This window comes from Lissotriton vulgaris, chromosome 3_1 (genome assembly GCF_964263255.1).
Source record: "Lissotriton vulgaris chromosome 3_1, aLisVul1.2, whole genome shotgun sequence".
Taxonomy (NCBI): Eukaryota; Metazoa; Chordata; class Amphibia; order Caudata; family Salamandridae; genus Lissotriton; species Lissotriton vulgaris.
In genome coordinates, this window is record NC_141689.1 from 584,952,564 (window position 1) to 584,967,190 (window position 14,627).

Consider the following 14,627-nt stretch of genomic DNA (forward strand, 5'->3'; position numbering starts at 1 on the left):
ACAGTTCTTTTCAGAACTACCTCCCATTTATATAAAATGACTTACATTTTTAAACTCTGCCATTCTCATTTCTCCCCGGTGCTCTCCCCGGTGCGCTTCCCGGTGCGCGTACCGGGCGCCCCCCCCGCACAAATCAAAAAAAAAAAAAGAATTTTTTGCCCGGCTGGGCCCTTTTATAGCCCCCACATGAAACCTAGGGGTCAGGGGGGTCTACTCTGCCCCCTAATGGTCTTTTTCCCCTTTGTTTGTGTCTCGATCATACCGAGACATAAGATGGCGGCCGCTCCGGACCGTTTGGAATGTTTACAGACACCCTGCCCGGAGCGCTCCCCGGAGCGCATACCAGGGCGCTGCCTTAGATATATATATTTTTTTTAACCTAAATTACTCAAAATCCACTGGAGCACATATCTTGAGACATAGCAAAGGCACATCGAGCTACCAGTCCCTACAATTTTGTCAAGTTTAGTGGAAATCCATTCAGCCGTTCGGGCTAAAAGTGAAATCGACCGCCCTATGGAAATTAACATGGGGAAAACGCATTTGGGACCCCCCTTTTATCTCGGCCCCGCTTGACGAATCCCCCCCAAACTTTCAAGGAAGGACTGGAACGCCACAAGGCCATTTTGAGGAAATTTTCAGGCAAAGTCGTCAACCGGCGCCAAAGGTATTCCAAATAGAATTTTGAGATTTAACATTGAAAAAAATCCTGGCGACTGCCAGTAGGTAATATATATATATATATATATATATATATATATATATATATATATATATATATATATATATATATATATATTACCTACTGGCGATAGCCAGTAGGTATATATAGTTAGGATTTTTTCTCTATGGGACTTTTGAAAATTCTATGCCTAATAACTTTGGCGTTTGTGGACGGAATTGGCTGAAATTTTCAGGAAAATGGCACATTTTGTTTCTGAGCAGCTCCTGGAAATTTGGGGGGGGGTTCGTCAAGGGGGGGCCGAGAAAAAAGGGGGGTCCCAAAACGCGTTTTTCCCATGTTATTTTCCATAGGGCGGTTGGACTCACTTTTAGCCCGAACGGCTGAATGGATTTTCACGAAACTTGGCAAAATTGTAGGGACTGTTAACCCGATGTGCCTTTGCTAGGTCTCAATATATGTGCTTCAGTGGATTTTGAGAAATTAACGTTTAAATCAAGATATATATCTGTAACAGCGCTCCGGGCAGCTATCCGGTTAGCGAACCTTTCGCGTAACGGAACTTTGCGATGAGAAGCTGATTGGCCCTCCGGTGTCTGTCAACATTCTAAACAGTCCGGAGCGGCCGCCATCTTGTCTCTCGGTAGGATCGAGAGACAAGAGGAGGCCAAAACAAAGGGGGAAATTACCATAAGGGGGCATAGTAGATCCTCGTTGACCCCCTAGGTTTTATGTGGAGGTTTTAAAAGGGCCTAGGAGGGTCCAAAAAAAAAAATTTTTTTTTGCGTGGGAAGCGCCAAGTTCGCGAACCGGATAGCTTTCTGGGCAGCGAACTTTATGGATAAAAGAATGAAAGACTTTTCTAATACTGTATGTTAATTGTTTGTTGTTTTTCTTGTTTTTTTTGTTTTCTTTGTTTATTTATTTTTTTTATTATGATTGTGTTTCATACTTTATTAAATTTTCTAACATTTCATTGTCAGAAATGTCATAATTTATTATAGGGTGTAATTGTTTTTCATTTTGAAGCAAGTTGTCTACTGCTTCAACACATTGTAGAAGTTCGTGGTCTCTACTGTCATCCATAAAGTCATCAAGTTTGTCTTGGCTGCTCTCCTTCAGTTCAATCGAAAATGAAACTTGTTGTTCGCCTTCCATTTTGCCTGAAATTTTGAATAAGAAAATATATATTAGTAGAGATAGGGCACTGTTGGGATTAATTTTAGATAGGCAGTTTTTATCAGTGAATTTATCTTTTGGCAGTGTATAGTATGAGAGTGGAAATAGGACTATAAAAAAGTGTATGTGATTTAACCAAGACAAGCCTTACTCCATTGATAACTATAACAGAGAAGTCTATCTAAATACATTACTACTACAGAGGGATAGTGTATATCTAGCAGAAAAAGTCTACTATATTAAGTCATAGTGCACAATATATTAAATTATAACTTACCTTCACAAAGAAGTTGAAGTTTTTTGAAGCTTTTGAAATAGGAGGTACAACAAGAAGTAGTAGTCAAAATGGCTGTGTTTCCTTCTCTCCCTTTATATATATACAGGTATATAACCAATCAAATGTCAGGTAATAAAAGTAGAAAATGAAAGTAACATTTTCATTGGTTGTCAATTCCAACAATTCAGATGTGTTTTGTGAAGTAATTTACCTCACGGTACTTGGAGAGGTCTACAGGCTAAATGGCTAAATGGAATTTCAATGAAATTTGTGAGAATGGAAGGGATTGTTATGTAGTATGAGCTAATCTATATTTGGTGAGAGTGTCTCTAGTCGTTTTTCTGTAAATTACTTTCCCGCCTTTTTTTAGGACCGCTTTCCGGGAAGCTGCCCGGTTAGCGAACCTTAAGCGTCACGGGAGTCCACCATTTTGTGTTTCGTTCGCATTAAGATACAAGATGGAGGGCAAATAATGTTTAGAATGGGTAGAAGGGGTCATGGTAGACTTATCTTGACCCCCTAGGTTTTCTGAGCGTGGCTGAGGAGGCTTATATGTGCGGAAAAAAAAACTTTTTTTTAAAAAATTCCGCGAGGTTAGCTTTCGGTTAGCGAACCGGGTAGCGCTCCGGGGAGCGAATTTTGTGGAAAATTAGTGAAAAAAGTTAGAGAAAAATAATAATTGTGAGTGATCAGATGTAGGGTAGCTCTGAGAAGAGCTTTTGGGTTTATGGTACATTTAGGTACTTATAAGTAGGTACCAATGCACAGTCTTAAATTCAGAATGAAAATTCTGTTGCCCTCATCTGAGAAGTGAACTCCATCTCCTCTGTAGATATCTTGCATGTAGTAACGCAAGTTATTGTTGTACAGAGAGCCCATTCCATGGTCTCTCATGTAAGCTGAAACAGATTTGTTTACATGCTTCCTCGCTTTCTCAATTTGTGGACAAAATTGGTTGGACCACCTCCATTTCTGTCTTTGGCATATATTGGAATATACCAAGGCAGTTTGAGGAAAAAGTGCCATTAATTGCTCCAAGGTGTCCTTTAAAAGCATTTCCAGACCTACCCCTGTCAAAGTGCCCAAATCATTACCTCCACAGTGCACTATTAACAGGTCAGGTTTTGGCAAATGCATGAAGGTTTTCACCAATGGAATCAATTGGTGACATTTTAATCCTCTTTGGCCCAACCAGTTAATTTCCACATCTTGTAAATTGAGGTTGTGTAAATTTCTGCTCTCAGCATACCTTTGAGCCCAGTGGATGTAACTATGTCCAACAATCCAGACGTTAAACATGGTGGAAGAAGGTTGTTCTGCAGTCAGATGAAGTGTGGTAATGAAAGGGCAGTTGAAACAGTAGGAGTTTCTAAAGAAAAAAAACTGTGGTTTTACTATGCTAATGATTCATTAGCAGTGATTGGTGCATTTCCATTTCTGAAAACAGAAAGTTAGGGTGCATGGATGTGTTCTTTGAAAGATGTAATTTGAATGGTCAAGGAAGAAACAATTAATGAAAGATTGCACTGGATACGCAGGTGCACTGAGAGTTCAGAGTTCAATTGAAACATTGTTGTGTGAATTTGCAAACATGAGAGGTCTTCCAGGAGGTGGTTGCTATGGAAACAAGGCAGACAGGGCAGAGGGGGGAAGGGTTTTGATTTGAAAAAAGTGAGGGAAGAGGTATGATTGGCTAATATGAGAGATATGTGAAAAGAATATCTGTATTTCTGTGCTTTCAATAGCTGCAGCCTTTGGAGTGCATCCTTTTTCTTCTGCTGAAGACAATTTGGTGTATTTCTGAGACTGTTTTCAAAACTCAAAAAATATTTGCTAAGGTGAGAAAAGATTTATTTAATTTAGATAGAGAATAGTATGATTTAAGGAGAAAATGATGAAGAAAGCTGTGTTTTTAAAATGTGGTTTTGTCTCTAGTGATATACTAATAGAATTAGTTTCATAGAGAAATTATAATTACATATTTGGTGTAACATTCTGGCATGCAGTAACACAAGATATTGTAATACATGGAGGCCATTTCATGGTCTGTTATGTAAGCTGAAACAGATATGTTGCTTTTAAAAACGATTTAAGAAATCAATTACATTTCTGGATATGTACTGCTAGAGCTTCATAGGTTGTTTTGGGCCATATTTATAAGGTATTTGAGTGTCTAAGATGTTGTGTTCGCCTTTTAAAATGTAAAGTGTTCCTCATGGGGCAAGTGTCTTGTAAATACGGTCCCACTTGTGCTTGGCAAATTTAGATTTTGATTATGGGAGTTACCTAGCCATGTTAATAGTGTCCCAAAAATGGTGCTAGGGCATTCCAGAAAACACTTTCATGTGTCTCAAGGACATTTTTAGTTATTTCTTCATGAATGCAGGTATACAATTGATTTATATGCTGTGTTTAAAAACGAATTTTGAAATGAATTAAATTTCAGGATATGTACTGTTAGAGCTTCATAGGTTGTTTGGGGTCATATTTAGAAGGCATTTTAGTGTCTTTGAAGTTATTTTTCCCTTTTTAAATGGAAAGCGTTCCTCATGGGGCCCTGAGCAGTTCTTAGCCATGTTATTTAATAGGAAGTGGATAACATGGCTAAGAGCATTTGCTGGAAAATGCATGAATATCGCTGATTTTTCTGCTATATTCATGCATTGTGGCCGTTTTTTTTCACATTGCTTCATAGGTTGTTTGGGTTCATATTTAGAAGGCATTTTAGTGTCTTTGATGTTATTTTTCCCTTTTTAAATGGAAAGCGTTCCTCATGGGGCCCTGAGCAGTTCTTAGCCATGTTATTTAATAGGAAGTGGATAACATGGCTAAGAGCATTTGCTGGAAAATGCATGAATATCGCTGATTTTTTTGCTATATTCATGCATTGTGGCCGTTTTTTTTCACATTGCTTCATAGGTTGTTTGGGTTCATATTTAGAAGGCATTTTAGTGTCTTTGATGTTATTTTTCCCTTTTTAAATGGAAAGAGTTCCTCATGGGGCCCTGAGCAGTTCTTAGCCATGTTATTTAATAGGAAGTGGATAACATGGCTAAGAGCATTTGCTGGAAAATGCATGAATATCGCTGATTTTTCTGCTATATTCATGCATTGTGGCCGTTTTTTTTCACATTGCTTCATAGGTTGTTTGGGTTCATATTTAGAAGGCATTTTAGTGTCTTTGATGTTATTTTTCCCTTTTTAAATGGAAAGCGTTCCTCATGGGGCCCTGAGCAGTTCTTAGCCATGTTATTTAATAGGAAGTGGATAACATGGCTAAGAGCATTTGCTGGAAAATGCATGAATATCGCTGATTTTTCTGCTATATTCATGCATTGCGGCCGTTTTTTTCACATTGCTTCATAGGTTGTTTGGGTTCATATTTAGAAGGCATTTTAGTGTCTTTGATGTTATTTTTCCCTTTTTAAATGGAAAGCGTTCCTCATGGGGCCCTGAGCAGTTCTTAGCCATGTTATTTAATAGGAAGTGGATAACATGGCTAAGAGCATTTGCTGGAAAATGCATGAATATCGCTGATTTTTCTGCTATATTCATGCATTGCGGCCGTTTTTTTCACATTGCTTCATAGGTTGTTTGGGTTCATATTTAGAAGGCATTTTAGTGTCTTTGATGTTATTTTTCCCTTTTTAAATGGAAAGCGTTCCTCATGGGGCCCTGAGCAGTTCTTAGCCATGTTATTTAATAGGAAGTGGATAACATGGCTAAGAGCATTTGTTGGAAAATGCATGAATATCGCAGATTTTTCTGCGATATTCATGCATTGCAGGCCTTTTATTATCACATTTGCAAGCACTTCTTAGCCATGTTATCCAATGGGAGGTGGATAACATGGCTAAGAGCATTTGCTTCAAAGGTTGTTTGGGGTTATATACCATTTTTGGGAAATTATTAACATGCCTATCTAACTCCCATAATCAAAATCTAAATTTGCCAACCGCAGGTGGGAGCGTATTTACAATAAATTTGCACCATGAAGAATGTAAAATAGCATACTAGATACTCAAATAACTTATAAATATGACCCAAAACATCTTATGAAGCACTAGTAGTGCATATTTCCAGAAATGTATTGGTTTTCATTTAATGATTTACTTCATTGGTAGGCCTTCACATGTTTTTTTACCTTGGTTTTTTTTCAGTGAAAATCTTATCTGCAACCATGTGTTGGCTTCACCTCAAATAAACAAAACAGGTGATGGACTGAATGTGGATCAATGACACACATTCACCCCAGTCCAAAGATCTGGGCCTAAACAAACCTTTAGATAGGCTACATCTTATCGTCATCCTGAATTAATGATTTAAAATATTAGGGAGTGATTTATGAGTGTTGTATGCCTGTTTTGTACCATTGAATGTCATTTTTGTGATGCAGTGCTGGTGGAAAATATTTGCTATGTTAAATAATTAGTACGGCATTAAGTTTTAGATGACTGTTATTTATTTACTGTTTGGTAATAGTGGTTAATAACATTTTATATTATATTTTTTCACAGATTCAACTGCAGATTCTTTCATAGTTTGGAAAATGCCTTCCAGAAGTCGAATACGAAAGGCTAGAAAACGTCAAAGACAGCAGGATGATGTTTTATTGCAGCAGTCCTCTTCCCCAAATACTTGTCAAAACACCAAGAAAGGTCCGGGTAAGAGCACGAAATCATTCTTAAGAAATATTTGTAGTAAAAAAAATTTTGCTCAAAAAAATGTGTCTGTTCACAAAAAGAAAAGTAATTTAAATGGAAAGGAGAGACACATCACAAATGTTACTGGTAGAGGAAGAGATAACTCTGTGCATGATAGTAGAAGGAAACAACAGTTTAGGGACATTCGACAACGAATGTTCCGTAATAGGATATTAGTTAATTTATTGAAAAATATTAAAAAGAAAGGCCAACAGAAAGCGGCATTTTATAGGAAGAAGAAAAATGTAGAGAAAATTATTGATCATGCTTTTGAAATCAAGCGAAAGTTGTTTATTTTGGTAATCAATAGAATTAGGAAACTAAGCAAGGTAATTTCTGATTTCAAAACAAAAAGTAGATGGAAGAGAGTAGTAAATCGTACTAACTTTTGTGAAGTTTTTTCTGGAGAATGGATGCATAGTTCAAGTTCTGAGGCATTTTTTAATGAGGAGACTTATTTTCAGGATAATGATTTGGTGCATGCAGTTGACATCAGTGGTCGAGCTTATGAAGTGAAGGATGGTTGTCCAGTTGAAAAAGAACAACTTGTGACAACAGAGACAGAAGAGGCGCTAAGTGATGAGGTTTTAGGAAGACGTCCTAAGGGTCCTGTGTACATTTGGAAGTGTAGTTCTATTTGCAGTGTGCGACAGGTTTCCATCAATTTGCTTTGTGATTTTATACAGACATTTAATAAGAAAAGTTTGAAGCAGAAAATGAAGTTGTTGCAAGATTTAGATCCTTGCAGAGTGAGACAAATGACAGGTTTGCGTGGTCATTCACTGGCTTGTCTTTCCAGGAGAGTATGCCAGAGTGTTTTTCATCATTTCAGGATGCTAGCAGTGCATCATAATAAAGTGAGAAAATTAGTGAGAATGTTGTATTATGCTAAGAGTCCAGCAATTATGCTTAAACAGTTATGTGCTGCTCTTTTGCATGGTTCTGAAATAGATGTGAAGAATCTTTGTGAAGAAATTGAGTTTTGTTACTTTGGTAGTAAAGATGAGAATGTTCAAATTGACCCTGAAGTAGAGGGTAATGTGGAAGATAATGTACAGGTTTCCAGTACAGATAATTTTCAGAAGGAAATTGCCACGTTTCAGATGAAATCAAGTGAGAGGCCTAATTTCACTTGTGTATGTTGTCGACGCATTTATTATAAGAATCAGACTAAGGTAGTGGATTTATATGCAAAAAGTGAAAGGGTAAATAATAGTGAATGGAAGGATTTTGCCACATACTTGATGGTAGAAAATTATTTTGATTTGGGATCGGATCAACGTGTGTGTACTTATTGTTGTAATAAATTAAACCAAAACCAGATGCCTGCTAGGGCAGTTCATAATAATCTGGAATTGGTTGAGATTCCTTCTGAATTGAAGGATTTAAATACTTATGAATCTATTTTGATTCAAAGTATCCATCCCTTTCAGGCTATTGTAAGAATGGAGCCAAAGACAGGGAAGTTGCCTCCAGCAGATTTACAGAGAGGATTAAAGGGAAGAGTTGTTTATTTGCCTCTAGATTTGAAGAAAAACATTAACACAATTGGAATAGAAAAAGTGGAAGAGGAACCTCTGGTTATCTTGGTTAATGGGGTTCCGACAAAGAATAAGAAAATATGGCAAGATTTAGTGGATGTTAGGAAAGTCAAAAAGGCAACAGTGTATTTGAAGAAAAATAATAAGTACTATAAGAATGTATATGTTGCAGAAGAGGAAGTAAGTGATGAAGAGGATAGCGATTTGTGTGCTGGCCAAATTGAGAAAGTAGAGGCCTCTAAAAGTGAAGAAATATATGAACATTATAGTGTTCATCCTTTGCATTCCAAGGAAGTCATGGGGAATGCTATTGAGTTGTTTCAAATGAAACAAGCCAAAGGGAGTCCCATTAGTGTTTGGGAGGAAAGTTTGGAAGCTCGGTGTTTCCCACAGCTATTTCCCACAGGTCAAGGAGGAAGATATGATGAGCGACCTTGTGAAATTCCTGCGTCTGAATACCGGACTTTACGATTGTATGCAGAAGATCCTAGGTTTCGGCAATGCATTCCCTATTTGTTTCATCTCCTGTTTGAAAGCGATCTGTCTGGACTTTCATATGCAGTGAACCACATCTTAAAAAGTGGTATACAGATGCGAAACATCTCGGCAAGTGACTTTATGCATAAAGTCAATGTCCAAGACAGTATTTTGGATTCTCACTTAATTAATCTCATGGCGTGTCAGCGTGGTACTAATGAGTACTGGTACCGTCGTCATGGTGATTTAAAATGTATGCTGAGGAACTTAGGAACTCCGACATGGTTCCTCACTCTGAGCTGTGCCGAGTATGGCTGGGATGACTTACTTGAATTTCTACGAGAGGCAAATGGAAATATTGAAAACATTGAATTCAAGACACCTGGAGAACTGTGTTCTTTGGATCCTGTGAATGTATGCAGGTACGTCAATCATAGATTTGAAGCTATGATGTCTTTCATCACAAATAAAAAGAATCCACCTCTTGGAGAGGTGTTGGATTTCTTCTGGAGAAAGGAGTATCAAGCAAGAGGTGCCCCTCATATACATATGTTGCTGTGGATCAAGGATGCACCTAAATTTGGAACAGATCCGGATGACTTAGTGATGAATTTCATCGAACAGTATTCTACGTGTGCTGTTCCAAATGCAACGGAGAAGAAAAGTCTAAGAGAACAAGTTCTACGTTTCCAAAGCCATCGTTGTGGAAAGTACTGTCGTCGTAAATTCAGAAACAAGGACAAGTTCTACACCAAATGTCGTTTCAACTTTCCACGACCGGTGATTTCTAAAGGAAGAGTGAACAGTTTGATGTCTTCGCTGCGACATAATGTGACGAGGAAATCACCCAAGAATACATACAATTTGAAAAGGAACGAAGAGTCCAAGTACATCAATGACTACAACCCAGTGATTTTGTCCATGTGGAATGCCAACATGGATATACAGTTTGTGGCTGACAACTGTATGGCTGTGGCTCGGTATGTGACATCTTACATCACCAAAAAAGAAAAGACCGAACTGAAGGATATGTGGGAGGACATTTCCCATGAAAAGAGCCTCAGCAAGAAGTTGTACAGTTTCAGTCTGAAGATGTTGTCGCATCGAGAAATCGGAGCTTACGAATGTTCTGATCGATTGTCTTCAGCAAGTCTCTATGCCAAATCCAGGAGTCTCGTTTGGGCGAGTCTTGGTCTTGCTGCAACGCGAAATCGAGTTCTAAAACCTGTTCGGGAAATTGAGTATTTGGCAGAAAAGGAACCAAACAGTACCGACATTTTGAAGACCAACATGTTGGATACATATTATCCAAATCGAAGCAGTCACCTTGAGAATGTTTGTCTATATGAGGTTCTCCAAAATTATATATTCAAGAGGAACATCAAAGAAGATATTGAGAAAGGAGTGTATGCTGTAATTGGAAGTGAGGGATGCCTGGTCAAGCAAAGAAAATGCCAATTAGTAAACCATCGAAAATTAAGTGGCGAATCTCCAGAAAAAAAGGAGTTTTTCTATTTAGCACTTTTGCAACTTTTCAAGCCTTGGCGTGCAGAAGAGGAACTGCTTGGAGATTTCCTCTGTTACGAAGACTCTTTCAATGCAGCCAAGGAGTCCATAGAATGTCCTGCTTTTTCTAAATATCAAGAAATGCTAACTTTGGAAATTGAGCAGGAAGCAACGATTGCAGCCGAGATTGCCAGAGACAGTTCTCAGGACAGTCAGAGTTCTGTTTCATTGAGTCAAGATCCACTTGGAGGACCTATTATCGAAAATGAAGCTGCCACTGCTATGAATGAAGTAGAAAGAGCCATGGCACATGCTCAGGAGGATTCAGTTAACTTACAAGACTTGGAAAAACAACTCAACGTTGAGCAGAGGAAAATATATGATGAAGTTACCAAGGAAATTGAGCACGGATTAAGTCATGAGAAGAAAGAGTGCTCGTGTACGTCGTTGAAGCCTGTCCGACTGTACGTGAGTGGAGAAGCGGGAACTGGAAAAAGTTTCCTCATTAAAGCAATCTCTTGTTATTTGCAGGAAAGGACTGAGTCATCGCTGTCTTGTGTTGTCACCGCTCCTACTGGACTGGCAGCACATAATATTAAAGGTATTACTTTGCATCGTCTATTGATGCTGCCGGTGGAGCATGACAACAAATTACAATACAACAAGTTATCTGGAGATGCTTGCTGTGAAGTTTCAAGAGTTTTGAGGAAAATGAAACTACTTATCATTGACGAAGTAAGCATGGTTTCCAATGTCATGCTTGCCTTTGTGCATTTGAGAATGCAAGAAGTACTTAAAACTGAATATGATGTCTTATTTGGTGGGAAACACATTATTGTTTTCGGAGATCTTCTACAGCTGACACCAGTAAAAGGTCAACCTGTGTTCAAAATACTCACGCATGAAGATACCAGGAAGTGCCTAGGGAGCATTGGCAACGTCAATATATGGTTAAACTTCAATTATGCAGAACTGCATCAAAATATGCGTCAGGCAAAGGATGAAGATTACAAGAATATTCTACAAGATATTAGAATTGGAAAAGTGACCGAGCATGGGAAAGAAGCTTTAAATGCACGGTTACTGTCAAATTTGTATCCCAAACAAGAGATTGTGCCTGAGAATATTTTTCAGAAAATTACTGAGAAGAAATCCGGGATATGTCTCATGCCAACTCTTGCAGAATGTGCCATCTTCAACAACAAAATGTTGAATTTAGAAAAGCAAGACATTGTGAAACTGGAAGCTATCGACAAATTAGAGCATATGGGATCAACAATTATTTTGTCAGATAATTTGAAATCAAAATTGGATTCATTAGAGAAGACTATATCTAAGACAGCGGGTTTTGAAAAGACTCTGAATGTGTGTTTAAATTGCCGAATCATTTTGAGAAGGAATTTACATGTAGAAAGAGGTCTGGTAAATGGATCAATGGGTAATGTTGTTGATTTTGAGAAATACAGAAATAGAGATGGAATAGAATTTTTAAGAATTAAATTTGATGGCATTGAGGAAGTACAGCAAATTGGTCGTTGTTCTGCTAGGTTTTTGCTTGTTAAAGATTTATATGTTCGCCGTAAACAGTTTCCTGTTTGCTTGGCATATGCGGTGACAATCCATAAATCGCAAGGTTTAAGTGTAGACTGTGCATTGGTGAATATTGGCAGTTCTGTGTTCAAGGAGGGTATGGCATATGTGGCATTGTCACGAGTTAGAACTTTATCGGGATTGTACTTGATTGACTGTGATGTCACAAACATTTGTGCAGATCTAGATTGTGTTAAGGAATACAATAGGTTAAGAAGAGAGTATGCGCCACATTTGCCTCAATATCCTTTGTTTGAGAAACGTGTGGTATGCCGGAAACGTAGAAATAGCATTAATAGTAGGGAGGTTGTTGCAAAAAGACCAAAAGTCAATGAACCGAAAATTGTTAGCAGAAAGAAAGTGGATTCTGTTGAAGATGTTGTTGGTTTTCAATTTGAAAACAGTTCTGGTGTCAACTGCTATGCAAATGTAGTGGTTAATGTTCTCTTTTCACTAGAGAGTTTAAAAGAACAGATTCTGTTGAATTCAGAACAAATTTTATGCTGTTTGTTGAATTCTGTTTTCGAGAAATGTAGCAGTGATCGAACAAAAGTAGAAAGTGTGTCTGAAGTTCGTTATCTTTTAGATGAATGTTCAGGTCAAACAGACTTCTCTGAAAATAATCAGCAAGATTGTCAGGAGTTTTTAATGTATATGCTTGATATATTGCAAGTTGAGGGTGTAGATGTCGATCAACTGTTTGGGCTTTCTTATCAATGGCAGCATGACTGCGAGAACTGTATGGTATCAAGTACTACTAGTGTAGACTCAGAAAGATTTATATATTTAACTTTGCCAGACAGTAAATCAGTGTCCTTTAATAAGCTAGTAAATGCAGCGGATCACAACATGGAGTGTAGCCAATGTAAATGTGATATGATGTCAACATTATTTATACGTAGATATGGCCAGTATGTCATTTTAATGATTCAACGATGTAGGCCTGATGGATCAAAATTGTCAACTTTAATAAAAAATTTTGTGGCTTCTCAGCTGTCAATATCAGGGAGGACTTTTGTTACTGTAGCAATTATCTATCACGATGGTCCATCAACAACATCAGGACATTATACAGCTTACTTAAAGTCTGGAAACGGCTGGTCATTCTGTAATGATTCTGTTGTAACTTTCAAAAAAAAATTGCCGTTTGACCTTAAAAATTCTTACCTGGTGTTTTTAAAACCAAAATTTTAAGTAGAGGGAATGTAAGTCTGCAATGCTGTCTCGATTAAAAATCCAACTATATAAACCTGATGCAAGTAAGTCTGCTTCATAGTAAGCAGTATCAGTGTCATAGGAAAAGGAGAACATGAGTGACAAAGAAGACTAAGATATTAGTAGTCCAGGATTGTGAAAATAATCTCAAATATTTTATTTTTGAAAGTTGCGAAAATAGAAAATGTCGGGATTTGATTGGAAGAATTACAAGACTTGCGAATCACGGCAACATGATTTGGCCTAGTGGAAACATGTGATATAATGAGAGAAGTTTTTTTTCTATGTAACATATTTCACGTATCGATGGAGGTTTTCTTTCAGAAAGTGGCGGGCTGAAAATATTTAAAGCACAACAGAGTGGATGCTGTTTATAGGAGATCGTTTGACGTCATTGAAAGTAAGTTAATTTTAAGAAGTTTTGAAATCAGATTTCTTAGGTTGTATGGGTTTTTTAAACACAGTCATTTTGATTGTGTTTTTTTTTCCCCGCTGTTACATGATGAATACCTTCAAGTCACTGATTTAAGTGAAATTTGATACATTCTGAGAACAGCAAAAATAAACCATTTAACATGTATAATTAATGTTATGCTTTTTGTCCTTATGATATACATTTAGAAATGTGTGGTACATATGGGTAAGCTGAGTTCTGTAAATATCAATTTTAATGCTTAGAGTGCTGTACTTCTGGGTAGTGTTTTTTTTTTTATAAAAAAAAGAGGCCTCACCTCAAAGAAAGCTCTTGAAAGCACACATCTTATTTGCATCCTAAAACAATCATTTACAATGTTAGACACAATTTTATTATGGCTTTACATCTTTTTTGCGCTGCTATTGCATCACTATTGTGAGACATTAGCAGTGCAAGAAAAACATCATGTTCCAAAATAGGCCTCAGTTCAGCAACATCAAGATACAGTTTCTTTCGAATATATATCTTTAGGATTGTGTAGGGGACGTAGAGAAGCAGAGACTTCTGTAAATGTCAAAGTTGTTGAAAAACTGTTTGTTTTTGAACCTTTTCCCTTGTCTTTTCTAATTTTTAAATACATGTTTTAATATTTTTTGAAATGTTTGTTCTTTGTTTTACAGATTGAAAGTATGAAAAAATATTTAAAAAAGGTAACAAGAATTATAAGGTAAATGTTTTCCACTCTTTTTACCCGCAATGCACTGCTGATGATGTCATTGACACTATCTCTCATTTACTCTCTCTAGCTGTCTTTCTTTTTACATTATTCTCTGATTACTTCCCTTATACTAACTCTTCTTTTTTTAAAAAAAATATTTTTTTAGTTCGCTTAAAGTTCGCGAACCGGTCAGCGAACTTGAAGCGAACCAAAAGAAATAGAGCTTGCCAGAGTGATAAACATTCTAGCAATTTTGTTTGAAAGGGGAGGTAGTTCTGAAAAGAACTGTTTTTTTTTGTATTTGTTGTTTTATATTTTTTTTTT